This window comes from Eurosta solidaginis, unplaced genomic scaffold (assembly GCF_040869045.1).
Source record: "Eurosta solidaginis isolate ZX-2024a unplaced genomic scaffold, ASM4086904v1 ctg00001108.1, whole genome shotgun sequence".
Lineage (NCBI taxonomy): Eukaryota > Metazoa > Arthropoda > Insecta > Diptera > Tephritidae > Eurosta > Eurosta solidaginis.
The window spans coordinates 27,422-33,421 of record NW_027136940.1 but is presented as its reverse complement, the minus strand read 5'-3'; positions in this window follow the sequence as shown (position 1 = coordinate 33,421).

Below are 6,000 nucleotides of genomic sequence, written 5' to 3'. Positions count from 1 at the left end.
AATTAAAGGATATACAACGAGAAACAACGTTTGGCAACCTTTAAACAGTTTTAATAACTATCTCAAAAATTGTCGCTCTGATGCAAACAACTGATGAGTTATCTACTTAAATTTGTTGAACAAAACGACTTACGTATTTTAAGCATGCTAACCTTTAGCCCGGTCAGCAAATAAAAAAAAAAAAAAAAACGCAATATGTAGGCTACACGAGAACGGAGACGTCGAGTAACCAAAACAAATGCGTTAAACAAATTCGTACATGTTATTTATCAATTTAACTCTAGAATTAAAGGATATACAACGAGAAACAACGTTTGACAACCTTTAAACAGTTTTAATAACTATCTCAAAAATTGTCGCTCTGATGCAAACAACTGATGAGTTATCTACTTAAATTTGTTGAACAAAACGACTTACGTATTTTAAGCATGCTAACCTTTAGCCCGGTAAGCAAATTAAAAAAAAAACGCAATATGTAGGCTACACGAGAACGGAGCCGTCGAGTAACCAAAACAAATGCGTTAAACAAATTCGTACACGTTATTTATCAATTTAACTCTAGAATTAAAGGATATACAACGAGAAACAACGTTTGACAACCTTTAAACAGTTTTAATAACTATCTCAAAAATTGTCGCTCTGATGCAAACAACTGATGAGTTATCTACTTAAATTTGTTGAACAAAACGACTTACGTATTTTAAGCATGCTAACCTTTAGCCCGGTAAGCAAATTAAAAAAAAAACGCAATATGTAGGCTTCACGAGAACGGAGACGTCGAGTAACCAAAACAAATGCGTTAAACAAATTCGTACACGTTATTTATCAATTTAACTCTAGAATTAAAGGATATACAATGAGAAACAACGTTTGACAACCTTTAAACAGTTTTAATAACTATCTCAAAAATTGTCGCTCTGATGCAAACAACTGATGAGTTATCTACTCAAATTTGTTGAACAAAACGACTTACGTATTTTAAGCATGCTAACCTTTAGCCCGGTAAGCAAATTAAAAAAAAAACGCAATATGTAGGCTACACGAGAACGGAGACGTCGAGTAACCAACACAAATGCGTTAAACAAATTCGTACACGTTATTTATCAATTTAACTCTAGAATTAAAGGATATACAACGAGAAACAACGTTTGACAACCTTTAAACAGTTTTAATAACTATCTCAAAAATTGTCGCTCTGATGCAAACAACTGAGGAGTTATCTACTAAAATTTGTTGAACAAAACGACTTACGTATTTTAAGCATGCTAACTTTAGCCCGGTAAGCAAATTAAAAAAAAAAAAACGCAATATGTAGGCTACACGAGAACGGAGACGTCGAGTAACCAAAACAAATGCGTTAAACAAATTCGTACTCGTTATTTATCAATTTAACTCTAGAATTAAAGGATATACAACGAGAAACAACGTTTGACAACCTTTAAACAGTTTTAATAACTATCTCAAAAATTGTCGCTCTGATGCAAACAACTGATGAGTTATCTACTTAAATTTGTTGAACAAAACGACTTACGTATTTTAAGCATGCTAACCTTTAGCCCGGTAAGCAAATTAAAAAAAAAACGCAATATGTAGGCTACACGAGAACGGAGCCGTCGAGTAACCAAAACAAATGCGTTAAACAAATTCGTACACGTTATTTATCAATTTAACTCTAGAATTAAAGGATATACAACGAGAAACAACGTTTGGCAACCTTTAAACAGTTTTAATAACTATCTCAAAAATTGTCGCTCTGATGCAAACAACTGATGAGTTATCTACTTAAATTTGTTGAACAAAACGACTTACGTATTTTAAGCATGCTAACCTTTAGCCCGGTCAGCAAATAAAAAAAAAAAAAAAACGCAATATGTAGGCTACACGAGAACGGAGACGTCGAGTAACCAAAACAAATGCGTTAAACAAATTCGTACATGTTATTTATCAATTTAACTCTAGAATTAAAGGATATACAACGAGAAACAACGTTTGACAACCTTTAAACAGTTTTAATAACTATCTCAAAAATTGTCGCTCTGATGCAAACAACTGATGAGTTATCTACTTAAATTTGTTGAACAAAACGACTTACGTATTTTAAGCATGCTAACCTTTAGCCCGGTAAGCAAATTAAAAAAAAAACGCAATATGTAGGCTACACGAGAACGGAGCCGTCGAGTAACCAAAACAAATGCGTTAAACAAATTCGTACACGTTATTTATCAATTTAACTCTAGAATTAAAGGATATACATACAACGAGAAACAACGTTTGACAACCTTTAAACAGTTTTAATAACTATCTCAAAAATTGTCGCTCTGATGCAAACAACTGATGAGTTATCTACTTAAATTTGTTGAACAAAACGACTTACGTATTTTAAGCATGCCAACCTTTAGCCCGGTAAGCAAATTAAAAAAAAAACGCAATATGTAGGCTACACGAGAACGGAGACGTCGAGTAACCAAAACAAATGCGTTAAACAAATTCGTACACGTTATTTATCAATTTAACTCTAGAATTAAAGGATATACAACGAGAAACAAGGTTTGACAACCTTTAAACAGTTTTAATAACTATCTCAAAAATTGTCGCTCTGATGCAAACAACTGATGAGTTATCTACTTAAATTTGTTGAACAAAACGACTTACGTATTTTAAGCATGCTAACCTTTAGCCCGGTAAGCAAATTAAAAAAAAACGCAATATGTAGGCTACACGAGAACGGAGACGTCGAGTAACCAAAACAAATGCGTTAAACAAATTCGTACACGTTATTTATCAATTTAACTCTAGAATTAAAGGATATACAACGAGAAACAACGTTTGACAACCTTTAAACAGTTTTAATAACTATCTCAAAAATTGTCGTTCTGATGCAAACAACTGATGAGTTATCTACTTAAATTTGTTGAACAAAACGACTTACGTATTTTAAGCATGCTAGCCTTTAGCCCGGTAAGCAAATTAAAAAAAAAACGCAATATGTAGGCTACACGAGAACGGAGACGTCGAGTAACCAAAACAAATGCGTTAAACAAATTCGTACACGTTATTTATCAATTTAACTCTAGAATTAAAGGATATACAACGAGAACCAACGTTTGACAACCTTTAAACAGTTTTAATAACTATCTCAAAAATTGTCGCTCTGATGCAAACAACTGAGGAGTTATCTACTTAAATTTGTTGAACAAAACGACTTACATATTTTAAGCATGCTAACCTTTAGCCCGGTAAGCAAATTAAAAAAAAAACGCAATATGTAGGCTACACGAGAACGGAGACGTCGAGTAACCAAAACAAATGCGTTAAACAAATTCGTACACGTTATTTATCAATTTAACTCTAGAATTAAAGGATATACAACGAGAAACAACGTTTGACAACCTTTAAACAGTTTTAATAACTATCTCAAAAATTGTCGCTCTGATGCAAACAACTGATAAGTTATCTACTTAAATTTGTTGAACAAAACGACTTACGTATTTTAAGCATGCTAACCTTTAGCCCGGTAAGCAAATTAAAAAAAAAAACGCAATATGTAGGCTACACGAGAACGGAGCCGTCGAGTAACCAAAACAAATGCGTTAAACAAATTCGTACACGTTATTTATCAATTTAACTCTAGAATTAAAGGATATACAACGAGAAACAACGTTTGACAACCTTTAAACAGTTTTAATAACTATCTCAAAAATTGTCGCTCTGATGCAAACAACTGATGAGTTATCTACTTAAATTTGTTGAACAAAACGACTTACGTATTTTAAGCATGCTAACCTTTAGCCCGGTAAGCAAATTAAAAAAAAAAACGCAATATGTAGGCTACACGAGAACGGAGACGTCGAGTAACCAAAAGAAATGCGTTAAACAAATTCGTACATGTTATTTATCAATTTAACTCTAGAATTAAAGGATATACAACGAGAAACAACGTTTGACAACCCTTAAACAGTTTTAATAACTATCTCAAAAATTGTCGCTCTGATGCAAACAACTGATGAGTTATCTACTTAAATTTGTTGAACAAAACGACTTACGTATTTTAAGCATGCTAACCTTTAGCCCGGTAAGCAAATTAAAAAAAAAACGCAATATGTAGGCTACACGAGAACGGAGCCGTCGAGTAACCAAAACAAATGCGTTAAACAAATTCGTACACGTTATTTATAAATTTAACTCTAGAATTAAAGGATATACAACGAGAAACAACGTTTGACAACCTTTAAACAGTTTTAATAACTATCTCAAAAATTGTCGCTCTGATGCAAACAACTGATGAGTTATCTACTTAAATTTGTTGAACAAAACGACTTACGTATTTTAAGCATGCTAACCTTTAGCCCGGTAAGCAAATTAAAAAAAAAAACGCAATATGTAGGTTACACGAGAACGGAGACGTCGAGTAACCAAAACAAATGCGTTAAACAAATTCGTACACGTTATTTATCAATTTAACTCTAGAATTAAAGGATATACAACGAGAAACAACGTTTGACAACCTTTAAACAGTTTTAATAACTATCTCAAAAATTGTCGCTCTGATGCAAACAACTGATGAGTTATCTACTTAAATTTGTTGAACAAAACGACTTACGTATTTTAAGCATGCTAACCTTTAGCCCGGTAAGCAAATTAAAAAAAAACGCAATATGTAGGTTACACGAGAACGGAGACGTCGAGTAACCAAAACAAATGCGTAAAACAAATTCGTACACGTTATTTATCAATTTAACTCTAGAATTAAAGGATATACAACGAGAAACAACGTTTGACAACCTTTAAACAGTTTTAATAACTATCTCAAAAATTGTCGTTCTGATGCAAAGAACTGATGAGTTATCTACTTAAATTTGTTGAACAAAACGACTTACGTATTTTAAGCATGCTAGCCTTTAGCCCGGTAAGCAAATTAAAAAAAAAACGCAATATGTAGGCTACACGAGAACGGAGACGTCGAGTAACCAAAACAAATGCGTTAAACAAATTCGTACACGTTATTTATAAATTTAACTCTAGAATTAAAGGATATACAACGAGAAACAACGTTTGACAACCTTTAAACAGTTTTAATAACTATCTCAAAAATTGTCGCTCTGATGCAAACAACTGATGAGTTATCTACTTAAATTTGTTGAACAAAACGACTTACGTATTTTAAGCATGCTAACCTTTAGCCCGGTAAGCAAATTAAAAAAAAAACGCAATATGTAGGCTACACGAGAACGGAGACGTCGAGTAACCAAAACAAATGCGTTAAACAAATTCGTACACGTTATTTATCAATTTAACTCTAGAATTAAAGGATATACAACGAGAAACAACGTTTGACAACCTTTAAACAGTTTTAATAACTATCTCAAAAATTGTCGCTCTGATGCAAACAACTGATGAGTTATCTACTTAAATTTGTTGAACAAAACGACTTACGTATTTTAAGCATGCTAACCTTTAGCCCGGTAAGCAAATTAAAAAAAAAACGCAATATGTAGGCTACACGAGAACGGAGACGTCGAGTAACCAAAACAAATGCGTTAAACAAATTCGTACACGTTATTTATCAATTTAACTCTAGATTTAAAGGATATACAACGAGAAACAACGTTTGACAACCTTTAAACAGTTTTAATAACTATCTCAAAAATTGTCGCTCTGATGCAAACTCCTGATGAGTTACCTACTTAAATTTGTTGAACAAAACGACTTACGTATTTTAAGCATACTAACCTTTAGCCCGGTAAGCAAATTAAAAAAAAAAACGCAATATGTAGGCTACACGAGAACGGAGACGTCGAGTAACCAAAACAAATGCGTTAAACAAATTCGTACACGTTATTTATCAATTTAACTCTAGAATTAAAGGATATACAACGAGAAACAACGTTTGACAACCTTTAAACAGTTTTAATAACTATCTCAAAAATTGTCGCTCTGATGCAAACAACTGATGAGTTATCTACTTAAATTTGTTGAACAAAACGACTTACGTATTTTAAG